General features: G+C 33.5%; 1 long non-coding RNA gene across 1 annotated transcript; it reads right to left on the reverse strand.

Moving 5' to 3' along the window:
- Positions 1-6,059: 6,059 nt before the first annotated feature.
- Positions 6,060-9,065, reverse strand: LOC112735930 (uncharacterized). The gene is made up of 4 exons (XR_003168625.3): positions 8,902-9,065; positions 8,756-8,809; positions 8,524-8,681; positions 6,060-6,350 (listed from the first exon to the last, which is right to left on the reverse strand). It is a non-coding gene; the product is annotated as an uncharacterized lncRNA (long non-coding RNA).
- Positions 9,066-20,164: the final 11,099 nt, after the last annotated feature.

Here is a 20,164-nt window from a genome sequence, read left to right on the forward strand (position 1 = left end):
CAAGCCATTGTTCAAATACATCAACAATCAATTTCATTCAACTTATTCTAGGGGCAAGTAACCTAGGTTTTCACATAACCTTACATAATTCCTACTCAAAACTACCACCCGTACCTTAATGTCGCAATTCCAAGCTTTCAAGCTTTTCTTTCCAAAATTCCACCAAGCCAAGCTTCCAATTACTCTATTTAACACCATATTATATAATTTGGCACAATATTAAAAACTAGGATTTTCATAAATTGATTAACCAAGAGGAAAAAAGAGTTCTTTACTTTTACCCACTAAAATTAGTGATGAATACCACTAAGAACACAAGCTAGAGAGTCCCTATAACATCAAAATCACCAAAAGTCCTCAATACCAAAACCAAAAATATGTTTTAGCTTTGAATGAGAATATGGGATTGGGATTTCAATTTAATCACCAAACTATTCAAATAGAATTGAAGAGGGAGAGACAAGCTTCGCGTGGCTGCAAATGGTGCGATAATCGGAGCTCCGTAGCAAAAGTTATGGAACTTTAAAGGTGGAGTTAGGATTAGGTTTTCTCCTCTCTTCTCCCTTCTCTAAATTTTAGTTGTCCCCTTCCAAAATGAATGAGGAATGTGCTGAATTGTGTGTTAAGTGTGGGTAATACTTGGGCTTGGGCCCGGTGTAGCCCAATTTCATTTCCTTAGTCTGCTGGCCCAACTTTGGGCTAAAACCCCTTAAGATACACATTTTAATTTGCATCCTAAATATTTTTATTTTTTCAAATTATAAATATTAATTCTCTAATCCTTTTTTGGTCTTATTTAATTTATTTGTTAGTTGTTAATTATTTATTTATTATTTTGCGAGATTTTACATTTCTGTGCTTTTTGGTTGTGCTTTATGGTTGTGTTATCTTAGATTTTTGTTCCCTCGCCCTTGTTGTCGATGTTTACATTTTTGTATAGAGGAATAGGAGTTGTGGTTTTATGACAGGATTTTGTACATATGTACATATATTAAATGTGAATGTAATAGCGTTGTGTATACATATAATTGTATGTATGAATGTGTGGAGTAAAAGAAAAAGTACTTTTGGTTTGTCAAAGAAAACAACCATACGGTTTTGAGTTAAAAGCTCCTATTTTATTATTAAGTATATAGAAGTCGTCGTAATATCCTCGCTATTAGAGTGGCACAGTCGGAAGCGTAACATTCTAATAGTAAAGATGTTACAGTTATATGCCTCAAAATTATTATTTTTGATATTTTTTAAAACTGTGGGAGAAACCAAAATCAAAAGTGTCATGCTTAGATGCCACGTGACCCGTTACATGTTAGGGTGACGTAGATGGACAAAAAAGTCTCTATCATTGTCAGCAGAACAATGCCATTTCTTGCTGCCTTCCTCGTATTTGTTCTTTGGAAATAGAAAATCCTACATTTTTCACATTCTAAAATTGGACGTGTTCCAATGGCAAGTAGTGGAGGAAGCTCAGCCACTTCTAGCCGCCGCAAGATGTAACGACCCATCTTCTAGCACGTCATGATCATGCCAAAAGTAAGGCATTACTAACATAATTCCTTTATTATTTATTTAATATTGAGCCTTTACACGTTAATTTGTTGACAGTTTTTTCAAAAAGTTAAAAGTTTTCCATCAAGAACTGATAACACATATTCACATACTTAATATTAATAATACATTATAGTATTACATACAAAAACCAATTACAAAACCTACTCCTCTGAATAAAACTCCAACTAATAAGGCAATGGAAAAATAAATCCTAACAACAACTTAACTCGCAAACAAATTCTTCTATGCTTCTGCAACTTTGCAATAACCCTTCACACCTGTAGCTGAAAGGGTTGGAAAGAGGGGGTAAGAACTAGGGAGTCCTTAGTAGGGTCGGGGTAGTAGTTAAGTTCATTTTATTCTTTATTACACAGCAAACAAGAAATAGAACAGATACAACTTCAACAAACAAAGAATAGAAAAGCAATTAACCAAAACTACACATACATTCACAGAAATACACAACACAGAAATATGCGCAACCAAATATGATGCATATCTGTTCTATGCAGATCATGAGCTTATGTGTCGGTTTACACCATGCAACCCGACATTACCTAAGAACCAGTTTCAAATATGGTTTTTCATTGCATGCTGTACGTGCATATTGGTCGATATGGTTAAGAACACCATCAGAACGTGATCACCAGCAATCGTCGCAAAGCTAGATGCCATAATATATGCACAATGGAAAACATAAGTCAACAGTACGTAGGTGTCCCTGAGTTTAACAATCAATCAATACGTGGGTTTTTCCGAGTTCAACAATCAATTAATACTGTGGATTTTTCCGAATTCAACAATCAATCAGTACGTGGACTGGACAAGCAGGACAAAACCCTCGCCCTTGCTAGACAAACCTTCAATCACTTAGTTCTCATTTACCGATCCTTATATCTTTCTCAATTTCGAGTTCTCAGTTAGTTTTAGCCATTCTCATTCTCAGTCATTTGTTCTTTCATATTGTTTTTGTAAAACATTATTTCAGCCTTCTTTCTCTACTTTCTATGGCAATTATTCTTTCAAATTATTTCTATTTTCTTTAAATATTCGATTAGAGCAAAAATTCCTTTTTCGTTATTTAAAACTCTTCCTTATCTTTCACCTCTTTCAATGTCTTACATACTATTATGTATTCTCTCATACCTTTTCCTATATATTTTATGAAGAGGATCCAAAAGTTCTAAGATTTGCTTTGTCTTTCTAAAGCTTTTAGAAAAGATTACCGTTTCACTTTTTCATTAACAATTATTCAAACTAAATAATATCTTTAATAAAAGGATAATAATTATATTATTATGAGTAGACTAATATTAATAATAAAAGGGTAATAACATTATTATTTCAATAATAAAAACCTGTTTATTAAAAGTCTTATCGTTAAACTTTTAGGAATTATATTTTAATTTCGAACTTTTAAAAAGATTTATATCTTGAACCAACGTACTCTACGAACTTACTAAAATAATTTATATACATTATAATTATCAAAAAATATCCTTATACTTTTATAAAATATCCATTTTACTCCTAAACTTTTACTCATTACCAAAAATACGCATTAACTTATAAAATTACTATTTTTAACTAAAATCCTTTATCAAAATATAATCTTACCTTCAAAAATAAATTTTGTGTTGGTGTTCACTCTTCCATACCAAAACCGAACCTCTCCTTAAGGTTTTTGTTTGAATTTTAATCAATTTTTGAGCTTTTTGGTTACCGTTTTTTCACGGAGTTCACCTTAATCTTGCAACCACTAAATCTTATCAAATTATAACTTGAAATCAGCCCCAAACACATCCAAAATAGTTCGGTTCACGACTGTCTCCTCAAGGCCAAACCATAAAGTTCATAAAATCACCAATATTTCAACAAAAATCAAGCATAAATCCATTCAATTTCAAGCAATAATCATCAAACTAACAATCACACATCAAGAATACATTTAATTATTATAAAATGATCAAACTCTACCTTCTCCTCACTTTGGTCGAACCATGCAAACTTAGAAAAAGTTATACTGTTGATTTCTCCCGAACAAAAGTGGCGTCAACATGAAGAGGAGGAAGACACAAACAATTTAATCGGATAAAATTTTTTATTGAAGTAACAGAGCTCAAAAAATTGAAGTTGGAAGTTCATGGAAGGATTCACAATTTCTCTCTTCTTTCTCTCAGCTCTTTCTCTTGTTTTTCATCAAAAACGGATCATGCACGGTTGAATGATGATGATTAATGGGATAATGATGATTAGGTGTCTTAAGGGGGGTTGTGTGTTGCAATACAAAGCTGATGAGTCAGCAATTCAAGTTATAAATATCTTAAACAAAAAACTATAAAAGTTGGATATATTAAAACACAAGTAATAATATATATAGGGATGAATAGGTAGGAGTTACTAATATAAATGACATTAGTAACATAATGATTATAAGAATAAAAGATATATGATTAAGTATTAGCAAAGCTAAGTTCATCGAAGAGTATCGATATTTACTCATACTAGCTGATTTTGAACTCGATAATAATATTATTAAATAAACCCTTACTTTAATTAAAATGGGTAAAAATAAAATATCAATATAATAATAATAATAATAATTTTAACTTTTTTAAAATATCTCATTATAATAAAAATTATATAAAAATTCTAATTAATTTAAACTCTAGTTAGCATAAAATCAATCACGTAAAATATCTTATTATAGAACAATTATATAATAATATTAATTAATCCAAACTCAAATGATAATAATAATTATAAAAATTAATTTAACTTTGCCTATTAAAATAGTTTCTAATAAATAGTTCAAACTAATATAATAAATCATAATTATTTCAAACTTTAATAATTATAAAATTAATGTAATTACTTTTAATGAAATAGTCCTCTAAAGATAAGATAATAAATTTAGGTTAATAAAATAAATCGTATATAATCTATAATAGAAGTTTCAATAATATGAGTTGTTACACAAGAGAGATTCGTCTATGAGAGTGCTGATAATCTAATTAAGTAATTATCAAAACAAGGCTATCCTTGCCTCTCAGAGGATCATCTTCATTCAAGTCAGTCACTAACTTTGCATTATCCATATCATCTTTATTCAAGTCAGTCACCAAAACCGCAGGAATAATCTGCCGAAGAAATGTAACGATCTAACTTCTAACACGTCATGATCAATGCTAGTCTCGCCAAGCATTATTTCACGGCTTACCTTACAGCCCGTTCCAACTTACATATATAGAGATGAGTAAAGTATTAAATTAGTCCCCTATGTTTGGGCATTATCCTGTTTTGGTCCTTAAGGTTTAAAGTGTCATATTTGAATCCAAAAAAGTTTTATTTAGCTTCAATGTAGTCCCATCGTGAGATTAAAGTTAAATAATTAACGAAATGTCCTACATGACAGCAGTACAAGAACAAAGTCGATAATCTGAAGAACAAATACAAGCTCCAGAGGCATAAAATCAATCGTGGATGCATCAATACATTTATTTATTATTTTTCTTACAATTTAAATGAAATATTTTCTATAGAATTAAGGAGAATGATAAATAAATGTATTGATGCATCCACGGTTAATTTTGTGCCTTTGGAGCTTGTACTTGTTCTCCAGATTATCGACATTGTTCTTGTACTGCTGTCATGTAGGACATTCCATTAATTATTTAACTTTGACCTCACGGTGGGACTACATTGAAGTTAAATAAAACTTTTTGGATTCAAATAAGACACTTTAAACCTTAAGGACCAAAACAAGATTACGCTCAAACGTAGGGGACCAATTTAGTACTTTACCCTATAGATATTTACAAAAGGAACTAGCCCTCTAAAAGTCTATACAGATCGATCGAGGGCAACTACTACTACTACTGAGGAAACACTGTGCTGAAACAAGGAGAAAATCACTCGGACACAACCGTGATATTGCTACTACTCATGTAACAACCCGAGTTTTTGAAAATTAAATAATGAGTTATTTATAATTTATAATATTTGTTGAGAATTTTATTTTAAAAAAATTATTTTACTAAAAGTAATTAAATAAAATTTTATGATATTTTGAGTTTAAAATTAATTAGGATTATATGTAATTTTCATAAGAATTGGGTATTTCCTTATTTAAAATTTAAAGTTTTAGTAATTAAAAAATAATGAGGTTTTGATAATTAATTTGAATAATTGAGATTTTTAGTGTAATTTTATGAACTGAAAAAAATTAATTAGATTATCTCTAATTTTAAATTAGAGTATTGTAACACCCTACTACTCAGAATTTTACGCTTAAGTCATAGAGCAGAGGTAGTGTGGTGTTACGGACCTCTAAACAGCATAATAAATACATAATAGAGAAGTGGATAATATACTAGGAGCCTTGAAACGAACGGTAAACAAAATCGCGAAAAGTTAAAAGCGCAACGCTCAACGGAAAGGATTACTTGCGTGTTAAGAAAACTAAAGGATCATGATAAAGATAAGCAAAAGAGTAAAGGACAACCAAGGAAGCAGCATAACTAGCCCCTGACTCAGCCTGCGAAACTAAGGCTGGCCGGAGGATATATATATATAAACAAACAAACATAAGTGTTCCCAAAATATCCCAAAATACACCAAAATATCAAAGTAAACTCCTATCTCTCCCTCAACCTCTAAGAGAAGCAGCATACATAAGTTACTTGGAGAGTAAGCTAAATACATATATACATATATACAAATAGAAAGCCAAAACACATCCAAGGACTACTTCGCTTCCTAGGATCCAGACGCCTAGCAAGGAGCCTCTCGACCTGCATCTGAAAAACAACAATACAATATGGAATGAGAACCGGAGGTTCTCAACATGGTAAAAGTGCCACGTATATAAGAAATACGGTCCTGAGAATGCCATAGGCAATTCTAGAACTCCATTATTCAGTTAACCAGCTTAAGTACTAATCAGAAGCCATAAACAGGGATAGGTATTCTAAATCTACCTAACTTACTCAAGTTTAATTCTAAACTTAACGCCAAACTATTTCTCTATTTCCTCCATTCCTCCATCATTCATAATGCAACAGAAACAAGCAACCAAATAAGTTCACGCACAAGTAGTGAGCAGATAGTTCAAATAGCAAGTATAACAGATAGCAGGTGGTATATATATCAATTAGGAAAACCCAAGAAATGCATAACAACCAATACAAACAAATGCATATGATGCATGCCTGTCCTATGGCTGAGGAGCCCATCTGTCAGTTATCCAACTAACCCGACAAGTCCGAAATCCTTAGACTGTCCCCCGTTGCGCATCCCCAGGAGCTATGCATAGAGTTCACATTCAATCATCATATAATCACTCAATGGGGCTATCCATACCCGGGAATTCATACGTGCCTGGTTACCCTTACGAGGTAGGATCAACAGAGTGTCGAGATTCAACCTGGAACACGTGGTGGCAAGCCAAGGTTCTTACCCAGGAAAACTCGTATCTCAGATACTATCATTAACATTTCATAATCATTCATTACTTACTCATCATTTCATTGCACCTTAATACATAACTCATCATATCCCGGAGCAAGTGGGGGCAAAACCACAGTTCTTGCGTCTATCTGGGGAGCCTCTATACTAACCAACCTGGAGCAAGTGGGGCGAAACCACAGCTCTTGCGTTTACCCAGGAGGTACGTTCTCATATGCCCAGGAGGAACAAAGGAGGGGATTCTAACATCCCACCATCTTGCTGGGGGCGATTTTACAATACCAGAAGAAACAGAGAAGGGGATCCTCACCTTCTACCATCTCCTGGGGTCGCACTTTCAAGAAAGAGTGCTCACGTGCGATATTATTTCCTTTCGTTAGCCATTTTTATGACACACACACACACACACACACACACACACACACACACACACACACACACACACACACACACACACACACATTTGTACCACCTGCCTTCTCACACCTAAATCACCACCTTTTTTACTTTACTTCACCTCCAAGTTATCTTATTTTCCTAGCTTCTTTTATCTACTGGACCTAGAACCATACTTTAAGCCTTAAAGGAAAGAAAATGGAGATTTAGAAGTGGAAAATTGGTTTAAAAATAGCCAAAATCGATTTTTGCAACAGGCAGCATCCACGCGTACGCGTAGGCCACGTGCACGCGTGGAGCATACATCAAGTCACGCATATGCGTGAATCATGCGTACGCGTGAATATGCACACACGCATACGCATGCCTCTCGTGCATGCGTCGCCAAAATTCCACGCCATGCGTGCGCGTGAACCACGCGTATGCGTGGGTGGACGTTTTTCAAAATGGGCAGAATGCCCAGAAAGCTTGCAACAAACCAATTTTGGCCATTCTGAACACAGTTTTAAACACTCAACTTACAACGTCCATAACTTCGTCTACAAAATTCTATTTTCCACAAAGTTGATATCAATTAAAAGCTCTTAAAACAATCTATTATTTGCAACAAATCACAATTCAAACAAGAATTTGTGGAGTAAATTATGGACCTTCAAAGTTCACCCAAAATCATTTTTACAAAAACACTTTCAAAACCTCATTTTCCCCACATTCACAATTCCTTACCTATAACACGTACATTTGCTAACACATCCATTTCTACCTCATCAAGAACCATTTCAAGCTATTTTTAACCAATCCAATGAGCCATCATCAACCCTCACACATACATTAAACCATCAACTCACATAACAACTTTTCAATAACAAACATCAACCATAATCATCAATCTATATCAACACCAACACAACCCATCATAAGCAAGTCCAAGGGCATAAAATTAATAACCTCAAGGCCTCATAATCCCAATATATGTTCACCAACTATTACGCTAACAACAATACAAAGCTACTCATTAAATGCTATTAACAATTCAACTTATCCTATGGTTCCTCTAACCTAAGTTTTTACAACACTGTAAATATTAAACATGCGAAACTTAAACCATACCTTGGCCGATCACTTAATTCATCCAAGGCAGCCTCTCAATACAAAATTACAGCCCCTCCAAGCTCAATCAAACAACCCCAAAGCAAGCCTTGGTCACCAACAAACCTCCAAGTAATCCCAATTCAATTCCAATACATAAACACCCACTTAACCTACACCTAATATATATATATATTCCAATTTAGTTTTCCATTACAAATACAAGATTGAGATAGGGTTAGGATGCTCTTACCATACCCATATGCTCAATAGCTTGAGCTCACAAGTTCCGGAAGCTATTTTGAACCTAGAACACAAAAATTGGACAAGATTCACCATAGGTTTTCAAGTTTACCAAAGAAAGAGGGATAGAGATTCTGAACCTAATGGGAAGCTTACGAGAGAAATTGTTCGGATAGAAAGGTAGAGCTTGACGCGCTGGACGCGTGGCCGCAAACGGTGCAGCGATCGGAGCTCAAACGAGGAAGATACGGTGGTTTGAAGATTGGATGAGGGTTACGGATCTCCTCCTCTTCCCCTTTCTGTTTGCTGCGTGGTGTATGAAGTGAGGAAGAAGAAGCTGATGCTTCTTTTATATTATGGGTCTGGTTGAACCCACGGAACCGGTTTGGGCTCCGGTTCAACCGGTTCGACCCTTCCGGTCCGATTTTGGGCCAAATTTTCGAAATTGATATTAAAATTCTTGTTTTGACGATCTCTATCTTATTTTAATATTATTTTTGCATTTTTAGCTTTCCTAATTAAAATGCAATTTATTAACTAATTAATTACCGATTTTAGCGGGGTTTACAAGTACTTATCTTAAAACAATTTTTAAGTTGATAAATATTTAAAGTAATTTTAATGGATTATATTTGGTCTTAAACTACTATTCTACCTTCAAATTTGATCAAAATACCTATTTTACCCTTATCCCTTTATAAAATCCCTAACTCTAATCCTAAAATCCCTAATTTCACAAAAACACATACTAACACTAGCTCCTTCACCCAACCACCACCCCTATCCCCTTTCAACCTAACAGAACAAGAGAGGGAGAAGAGAGGAGAAGAGAGGGAGAAGAAGAAGAGAGGAAATGCAATGGAGGAGAGGAAAAGGTCGTGCTTTGTCGTCGTTGATGGCCACCGCTGCCATTGAGCCGCCACCAAAGAAAGCCGCTGCCACCGTTGAGCTACTCCGTCATCGTCACCAGGGTCCGCCGTGGAGGGGAGCGTGAATGGGAGAGAACATGGGGCTCTCTGTCGCCGGGAACAGCGTTGTTGATGTTGGAGAGGGCTGCCGGGATTACTATTCTGATTCCGTATAACTTGTCCTGTCTTTGTTTATTTCTATTCGTTGCCCAGCCTTGGCCAAAGCGGCGAAGCCCTCTGCCGTGTAAACCTCGGGAAATTAATAAATAATTATTTAAGTAGAGAGCGAAGTTGAGACCGAATTCTTATTGCGAGAGAATTTTCACCTTAGAGATAATTTGAGTGTGCGATAGACTTAGTGTTGAAAGCCTGATTAGTCTCAATTGTATTACGTAAGGTAACACTGTTATAATCGGCATAACTTGGGAGTTAGTTGAAGGGAGTAATAGGAAAAAAATCCGTTTGACTAAGTATTTCCCTGTGGGGAGCGCCGGTTATGTCAGTGAAGAAGAAAGACAACAACAAGAAGGTTTATGCAAGGAAGAGAGTGTGCCAACGAATCTTCTCGACTCAATCTAGTCTGCTTTGGAATTCTATCCCAAAATTCTTCTTAAATGATTTGACCATCTTTCCAATTTTATTCTGTACTTGCATGAATCTTGTCTCTTTTAGGATGAGCCTGAGCTTATCTTAGTATAATCACGTAATCTTTGATCTTGGGAACCTGTTGTAAGTGGGGTTTCTCTTCTTCGAACCTTGCATTCCTTTTGACAACAGTCACGACTTACTCAATTCGATAGACTTCGTTTTCTCTCTATCAATGTTTTAATTTGAATTCCTTTATTGATATGCACCTTAGTTCTTATCCTTGTGCCTTTCGTTATTTTCTAAGACTTAGTTTGATCACTATACATGACATCTTTCTGCTTTCTAGCAAACACCGTTTATATTGTTTGGTCGCCTTTGAGCCTAATATCTTTCTGGAAATTAATTCGAGCTTAGTTAGCATCTCTAAAATTCATAGATATAACTATTAAGAGTTTAGATCCTTAGGGAAAGACTTCTGAACGCGGGAGATGAAATGTGTAAGTATGCAACATTAAAGAGAGTTTTGGAGCCTTAATTCTTGTCGACCGTATTGCCTGTGATTAAGTTGACGTGCCAGGATGCACCGATTGTATGGATGCCTGAATGCAAATAAAGCTTTTGGACCTTAGGAGAAAAACAAACCTCAATGCCGGTATTCGTAATACCCGAACCTAATGAACTAATTGAGGACTACTGCGATGCATTATCGAAGGGCTTAGGATATGCGGGGATGCAACATCATGATGTGGTGATGGACATCCTAAGCAGGAAGTCTCTGAGTGTTACTTGGATGCTGATTCAGGAGGAAGAATTGTTAAGTGAGTTTAGAGTCTTAATTTGGATGTTGAGAAAGTGGCTGGAGGAGTTGGACTGAATCAATTGCAACTATAAATAATGGAAAGGCTGAAATTCAGGAAAGCGCAGGATTCTCGCTCATGTGAGGAAATGCCGTTTGGTCAAGATTCTCGTTTAGGTAAGAAAGTGCTGCTCATGCAAGAATATCCTTTGGGTTAGAAAATCTCTTTTAAGCAAGTTTTCAGACAACTTCTCTTTCAAATTGCTTTTGGAATACGCTTTTTCGCTCCATTCTTTTCGATCCTTTGAGGCTATTGATTTATCTTAACCCTGAAATACTTAAAGAAATTTCATATTGGTATTAAATGGCATAAAAATATATTAAGAAATTAATAATTATGAACACAATTTTTTTTTCATACACAACTTCATCAAAAGTAAGATTCGAAAATTTTAATTAATTAAACTAAAATTGTATAAATTAATTGATAGATTCTATACTTTTTAACATAATTTAAAATGATAAAATGAAATTTATCACTCAACTTATTTTCTGAAGTTGTTTTTATGTGAATTTCATCTTTTTTAAATTCAGAAGATACCTAATTTACTTATAATTACTTAAGGAGTTTATTTTGAGCAAATATTAAATAGTACATAATTCTGTTAATTATCAAAACTCAATTTGAGATATCTTCTAATATCTACCATGTAGATACTATGTATCCTTCTTTCTTTTACTAAGACAAAATTGCATAATCTTTTATGTGCCCTTAGGTATTTAAATCCATTTAGATCATTTTATGTTAATTTTTCTTGCTTTTGTCAAAGTGTATTATGTGCTAGTTTAGATTAACTTTTTTTTTCAGTGAAAAAAGTACTTTTTTTAAATAAAGTTCTTTTATTTAATTTAAAATCTATTTGGATACGTCTTTTAAAAAAAATATTTTTATTAAAAAAAATAAATTATTTATTTTTCTAAAAACTAGCAATACCTTACTTTTTAAAAAAAAAAACAAAAATAAAAGATGTTTTTAATACTTAAAAACTCTTTAAAAAATTTAAATAAAACAAATAAATATTTTTTTAATTCAATTCAAACTGACCCTATAATCATTAACATTTTGTATAGTTTATCACGAACTAATTTTTTTGAAAATGAAACATCGTCACGTAACATGACCACGTCTTTTGTATTTATAGCAAATGTTCCTTCTAGCTGAAATAGGTAGGCTACATGCATGAGAATTTTACTTTTATGTTTTTTGGTTGCGAAATTTTTACATTTTTCTTTTTCAGTTTTACAATACATCAATTGGCTTTTCTTTTGATATCCAGAACTAGATTTTTTAAAAGCGAACCTTTGATTAACAAGCAATTTGTCAAGATTTTCATAATCTTGAATAAATCTAGCTAAATCTTGATAAAACAATGCGTCAACGATCAATTTTAGAAAATTGTTATAGAAAAAATCTAGTTAAGCTCTGATTCATTATGTGTTGAAGAGGGAAACAAGGAAGTTGAATTTGATGCATTTTCTCCTCAAAATTTAAATGGGATCGGATTAACTGTTCTAGTCTTCCATTGCGTGAATCTAATCCTCAAAGTTGGTGTTCCAGTCATGTTGCTTACTATTGATCAGTCCAATTAATTATATAACGGTATGAGGTTGCAAGTAAGGAGATTGTGCAATCATATCATAGAATGACTAAGCTTGATTGGCAATAAAATTGATGGGTTCCAAATATGAATCATATTTCCAATAATGAACATTGCCTTGAAATTTTAGAGGAGATAGTCTTCAATAATTGTTTCCTTTGCAACGACTATAAATAAATTGCATGGTCAAACTTTGTTAAGAGTTGGAATATAATTGCTCAGACCAGTATTCATTTATGGATAATTTTATGTTGTTTTGTCAAGATTGAAGAGAAAAGAAGGTTTGTGTCTTCTATTGAAGGACGACTGTGATAACTCAAATTATTTTTGATAATTTATTTCATAAATTAGTCATCATGATTATAATTTGGAAAAGTCTAGGAGACCAGCAATTTTTGTATTTTCTGGCCAGCACTTAACCATCAAAATAAAAGTGAGTGATCTCCCACCATTAGATGTAATCTCACACCATAAAAACACTATTGATGGTCAATTGATGGTTACAAAACATCAAAATTATTGGCCCCCTAGCATTCCTCTTATAATTTCATGTAATAATTGTAGATTTGTTAAATAAAATTAAAGTTGATGGATTAAAATAGTTAATTAAGGATCGAGGAACATAAAGAATATGAATGAGATAGAAATGAATATTTTGGAGAGAAAAAAGTCACTAAAACATCACTCCAAATAATTTGAGCGAAAATTCACTTATTCACGTTTAATTTATATATTAAGAAGATTTTATTATATTAATATATTATTACTATTTAATTAGCATTTTATGAATGTGAAATGAGATTTAATTAATTTTATCACCTTAAATTTACTATTATTTTGAATGTTATAATTTTTTTTCAACATTGAATAAACAAATCAAATATAAACAAATTTTAATTGGATTGAAAAAATAAAATAACACTAATTCAATTCTATTTACAAAATTATATGAGATATATTTTTAAATTATATGAAAATAGTTATGTTTAAAGAATTACATCTCTTAATAGAGTTGTGACTTGTTAAAGAGTTTTAACTTATTAAAAGATTGTGACACATGGAAGAGTTATACATAATAAATTCCGAGGTGGGTTACCAGAAACGAGATGAGGATTAGGTCAGTCAACCATTTTAAATTTGTTTCTTGGTGTATTTTTGGGACGATGATTTCGGAGTACCTATAAAGAACTCAATGTCAAAATCATCAAGTATTTTAGTAAAATAGGGTTAGAAGTGAAGGATATTTTACCTCAAGTGTGATGATATTTTGTCCCTAAAGTTTACTAAAAATTTTAAAATTATTTCTAAGTTTCAATTTGTTTAAATTTTATCCTAAAAGTTTTCGATTTTTCATCAATTCTACCCTTTAAATTGACCCCGTTTAAATCAGTCATAGACGTTAGTGACGTGGCAAAATAGAGTGTCTGATGTGGCAAAGAAAGTAAAATCTCCAAAATACCCATGTGTGTGTAACCCAGGTATACCAATAGGCTTCCTTTTTCAAATGTAACCCATTTGTCTTCCCTTTGGCACGAAGGAACATAGCCAGAGAAACAGAGTCGCACGATGAAACTTGGTGGGTGGTCAGATGTTGCGCCGTTGTCTCCAGTCCACCGCGACGACGTGCAGGATAGCGCAGATGGCGACGCCGTCGAGGCCGAGGGAGGAGTCTAGGACAGGGTTCAGTCATCAACAAGGAAGTCTGGAATAGCGCTGTTCTGATCAAGGTTTCTGACGAGGTAGGCCACCATTTAATTTTGAAACTGCATTGTTTGAACAATTAGGGTTTAGGCTTTTTTTTATCATTCTTGATTGCTGTTAGGGTTCTATTGCATTTAGAGATTGAGGAATTTTTGTTCTGATTTCGTGAAAAATATCATGTTTACGTGGTCTATATTTTTTAATGATTAGTTACTCTGTTCTCTGTTCTAAATATGTTTTTATAATGGCAGGATGGATGATTTCAGTGTTAAGGTTCATCACAGGGGTAGTAGGTTTTGTAGTGATAAGGGTAAAACTGAGTATATTGATGATGAGGTGACAATAGTTGACTGGTGTGACAAAGATAAGTGAAGTATCATAGAGACATATGATGTGGTTGGAAAACTTAGGTACATTACAGAGAATATTAGGATACCGTGGTATAAAGATACTGAGTTAGGATTAGAAGGGTTGAAGTTGTTGAGAGGTGATGAAGAAGTAATGGAAATGGCAAATATAAAAGTTGAAAAAAAGGTGGTTGACTTATATGTGGTGCATAAGACTTCAGTCCTGATGATTTCTATTATGACATTGGTTATTTAGATGTTGGGAGTGGGAGTAAGGTTGTTGAGGAAGAGTGTGTGGATGCTGATAGTGGGCCAAGTAATATTAGAGATGCCCAAAATATTGAAGTAGAGGCCCAAGGTGGAGGGGTGGATATGGAGGCCCAAATTCAGGGATTAATTGATGTCCATTTAAATGTTGAAGTGTTGGTGATAGGGACAATAGTGAAGAAGAGGATGACACTGATGACCCAGATTATGAGGTTAATTTTGATCTTCATTTTAGTGATAGTGAAGATGATTATTGTGGTGATGATGGGCTATTGGATATTGATATAACTCTTGGGGAGATGCACCAAGACATAAAAAAGTCTAAGAAAAGTAAGAGTGCTGTGGAGAAATTAAAGAAAACTAAAAAGATGGTTGTTTAAAAGAGAAAGAGCTCTCCTTTAAGCGATGATGAAGTATTGAACAGTGATGAATTAGAGGAGCTATCAAGTGAGGATGATGAAGTCAGCAAGAAGAAATTTTCCATTCACAAGGAGTTGAAGGATATGAGCAATTATAAGTGGGAGGCTGGAACTCTTTGTTGGGAATAAGTAGTATGACCACAATCCAATCAATCACGTGTCAAATAATTTGTTATTGTTATTATATTAAAATGTTAATATAATAACGTCCTTGATTAAATTTAGAGATTTATCATTGTGATAGTGATCATAATATTGAGAGATAAATCTTTTATAATTTAATCTAAATTGTTCTTGGTCATAGGATTATTAAAAAGGACATTAATAATCCGGAAAGATCAATATATATATAATGGTCTTCATTGGATGAAGATTAATAGATCTCATTTATTAAATTATATATATAGATAGTGCATATAGAGATATGACCATTGAACTGACTCACTTTGAGAATTCCTAATGGTTATAATTACCGCATATTTGTCAATAGGATATTCTCAAGATGAACATGGTAATAGAGTTTCCTTTGACCTGCGACTGTCATAGCAATTAACAATGTAGTTATTATACTTTGATTCCGGACACCTAATACCCTAGGGTGCTAGTTGAATGGATATTGGGTATAATTTAAATACTTGTAGAATTAATTATTAGTCAATAAGGAATCCGTCAACTCTCGGTAAAGAGTTTGAACTCTATGATTATAATGATTGAGATGAATAAAACCTTGGTCAAGGGGATTGAATGAATGAAGAAATGAGTTTCTTAGGTCATTCACAATTCATTATAATAATTGTCAAACTCTAACTTGTTACCATTATTATATTGAACTGTGAATGACCTAAGAAACTCATTTCTTCATTCATTCAATCCCCTTGACCAAGGTTTTATTCATCTCAGTCATTATAATCATAGAGCTCAAACTCTTTATCGAGAGTTGACGGATTCCTTATTGACTAATCATTAATTCTACAAGTATTTAAATTATACCCAATATCCATTCAATTAGCACTCTAGGGTATTAGGTGTCCGGAATCAAAGTATAATAACTACATTGTTAATTGCTATGACAGTCGCAGGTCAAAGGAAACTCTATTACCATGTTCATCTTGAGAATATCCTATTGACAAATATGCCGTAATTATAACCATTAGAAATTCTCAAAGTGAGTCAGTTCAATGGTCATATCTCTATATGCACCATCTATATATATAATTTAATAAATGAGATCTATTAATCTTCATCCAATGAAGACCATTATATATATATTGATCTTTCCGGATTATTAATGTCCTTTTTAATAATCCTATGACCAAGAACAATTTAGATTAAATTATAAAAGATTTATCTCTCAATATTATGATCACTATCACAATGATAAATCTCTAAATTTAATCAAGGACGTTATTATATTAACATTTTAATATAATAACAATAACAAATTATTTGACACGTGATTGATTGGATTGTGGTCATACTACTTATTTCCAACACTCTCTATGCAACAAGAAAGGATTTCAAGGAAGCCGTGACATCATATGTTGTTCACACTAGGAGAAACATAAAAGTGTGGAGAAGGGTGTGAATGGTTTGCATATGCAGTGAAGATGGCCAATGAAGATAGTTGGCAGCTAAGAACTGTTAATAATCATCATTCTTGTAACACTATATTTGACATAAAAGTGATGAAGTCGAAGTGGCTGGCGAAGGTTTTCAGGAGAAAAGTGGAAGAGAATCCGAAATTAAAGCTGGGCACCATACAAAGTAGGACTTTAAGGAAGTGGAATGTGCAAATTTCAAGAGCAAAGGCATTTCAGGCCAAACAGATTGCACTGGTTGACATTAATGGAACTTTTAAAGAACATTATAGAAGACTTTACGACTATTGCCATGAGTTGCTACGCACCAATCCTGGTCTATGAAGTTGCAAGTCCAATTACCTCTAGCAGCCCAAACTAAGCACCCCGATACATCAGTGGACTTAAGTCCACGATTTCATAGGATTTATATTTGTTTAAAAGCTTGCAAAGAGAGCTTCATGAAGTGTAGGCCCATGATAGGATTCATGGTTGTTTTTTGAAGACACCGTATAGAGGATAGCTATTGGTTGCTATGAGGTGGGATCCGAATGACCAGATGCTACCGATCGCATATGCAATCGTAGAAGCTGAGACAAAAGATTCATGGAAGTGGTTTCTCTCAAACTTAATTACTTAATTAATGACATAGGAAAGGATAAATTATTACAAAGCACGTTCATGTCTGACCAACAAAAGATAATCTAATAACTTGTATTTTTAGTGTAATTAAGATTCTGCATTATATATTGATATTCTTTTAATTTTAGCGTATTTAAAATTATGCACTATATATTAATGTGTAGTTAAAAATGCTGTAAATTTAATAATTTGCCTTCTGCTATTGAGCTTACATCATTTTGAAATTTCCTCATGAATGATTGTATTCTTTTAATCTTTTCACTGTTGAGATGTTAATAGAGCAAATGTTGATGGAATTTTATTTTTTCTTGTTGACCAATTGGATCTCGTCAGAGTGTTGAGTTGTTATAAATTAAAGGATGCTTCTCTCTTATTTGGTGATTAATTATTATATTAAATGACTATCAGATTATGTTTGGTGTTGTATTAAATCATTATATTAAATGATTATGTTTGCTTCACCGCAGTTTCTATGATGAGCTTAATGATTACGCTTGGCTTCTGAGCTTATATAGGTCACAAATTCTTTTATGAGTGTACACTTTTTGCTGATTAATTATTAGCTTAAACAGTATTGTTTAGTGTTAATGAGATTTTACACCAATATTTTGCTTATTCTTGTGATACTTGTAACTAGTGCGTAGTGGTGATGAGTTTGTATTATTTAAAATTCGACACTATATATTTTTTGGTTAAAATTCTGCACCTTCTATATGTAGGGTTTGGTGTCAACTTTTGATGAATTACTTTCAGGTGTTGATCACAAATTCTATGTGAGACATCTTTATGCCAACTTCAAAAAAAAAATTTATGGTTGAACCTTAAGAAAAGAATGTGGAGAGCTGCAAAATGTACATATCTAGCAGCATGGAAAAAAGAGTTGATGGATATCCGAGCCATTAGTGAAGGTGCCTATCGACACTTGATAGGAATTCGTCCAAAGTATTGGACTAAATCAATGTTTGAATTTTATCCCAAATGTGACGCTCTTGTTAATAGTATGTGTGAAAGTTTTAACTCTGCAATTGTTGAATCAAAGAAAAAACTAATATTGACAATGCTAGAAGATATTAGAGTTTATTTGATGAAGAGATGGGCTGAAAATAGGGTACTAATTGAGAAGTATAAAGATGGCATTCTTCCTAGGATTAAGCTTAAGTTACAAAAGGAAATAGGTGCTTTTAGGTGGTGATTTTCGGTAGCTGTCGAAATTTCAAAGTTTGAAGTCATAAGAGGCAGTGAGAAATTTGTAGTAGACCTTCTGAAGAAAGAATGTACTTGTAGAAAGTTTTAGATGACTGATTTATCTTGTCCACATGCAGTAGTATAATTAATTGTGCTAAAGATGATATTAGAAAATATGTTGCAAGCTGTTTCACTAAAGCTGCTTTTGTGGCTTGTTATACCTCCATGATTAACCCTTGTAATGGATACACTATGTGGGAGAGAACTACTCATCCAGATGTGATGCCTCTACCACACAGAGTGCCAAGTGAGAGGCCTAAGAAGAAAAGAGCAAGAGGGGAAGGTGAAGAACCACAGGGCTAAGCACATCTAGGCTCGGGTTACAACAAAAATGTTCTCGTTGTCTAAAATTGGGTCACAACAAGCGAGGCTACCCTCTTAAAAGGCCAAGCATGAGTACTTGTCCATTAATTATGGTTCCATATTTAACATTGTTTCTTGTGTTGTTTACCTCATTATAACTGTAATTGTTGCTATTTTTTGTTGATGCATCATAGGAAACTGCTGCCACATCCTCAGCATCGCCAGCCCAAAATAACAATGCTGGAATTGGTGCAACATCCTTAGCATCGCCAATCCAGCACAACAATATTGGAACTGCTGCAACCGTTACAACATTGCCAGCCCAGAACAACACTGCTAGGAACACTAGATCTACTCGGTCAGTACATAAGAGGATCAGATTGGCCAATGTTGCAGCAAGGCCTAACACCCAACTAAAAGGACACAAAAAATTTTAGCCACCAAAACCAACTAGAATGCTTAGGAGCAACTCAACTTTAAGTGCACAAGGACAACCCTCATCACAAGGGAGTCAAACTCAAAGTGCTCTCACAGGATCTTAGTTGGCAGACATCTTGTATTTGGTGTTTCTTTTGAAAAAATAAAAAATGTTGGTATTTTGTATTAAACTATGTGGGACCAACTCTTCTTTTGTTACTGAATTATTTTACTAAAGATTTATGTAATTAAAATTTTATTTTGGTTATGATTTATGTTAATTGGAGATTATCTTAAATAACAACTTATGTTATTTTGATAATGACTAATGTGATTGATTCATTCATGCAATTTTTTTATTAGTGCACTGCTGAAATTATCTCTCATTACTTGAGTTTGTCTGTATCATGTAAGATAATTTGTGACAACAGGTTCTTAATGCCGATTTTAAATCTAAACTATTTTAATCCTTTCAGGAGTATTTTTGAAACATAATTTAAACTTCAAGAACAACTACATTAGCAGGTTTTCGAGTTGAGTACACTTTTGTA

This window comes from Arachis hypogaea, chromosome 13 (assembly GCF_003086295.3).
Source record: "Arachis hypogaea cultivar Tifrunner chromosome 13, arahy.Tifrunner.gnm2.J5K5, whole genome shotgun sequence".
Classification (NCBI taxonomy): Eukaryota; Viridiplantae; Streptophyta; class Magnoliopsida; order Fabales; family Fabaceae; genus Arachis; species Arachis hypogaea.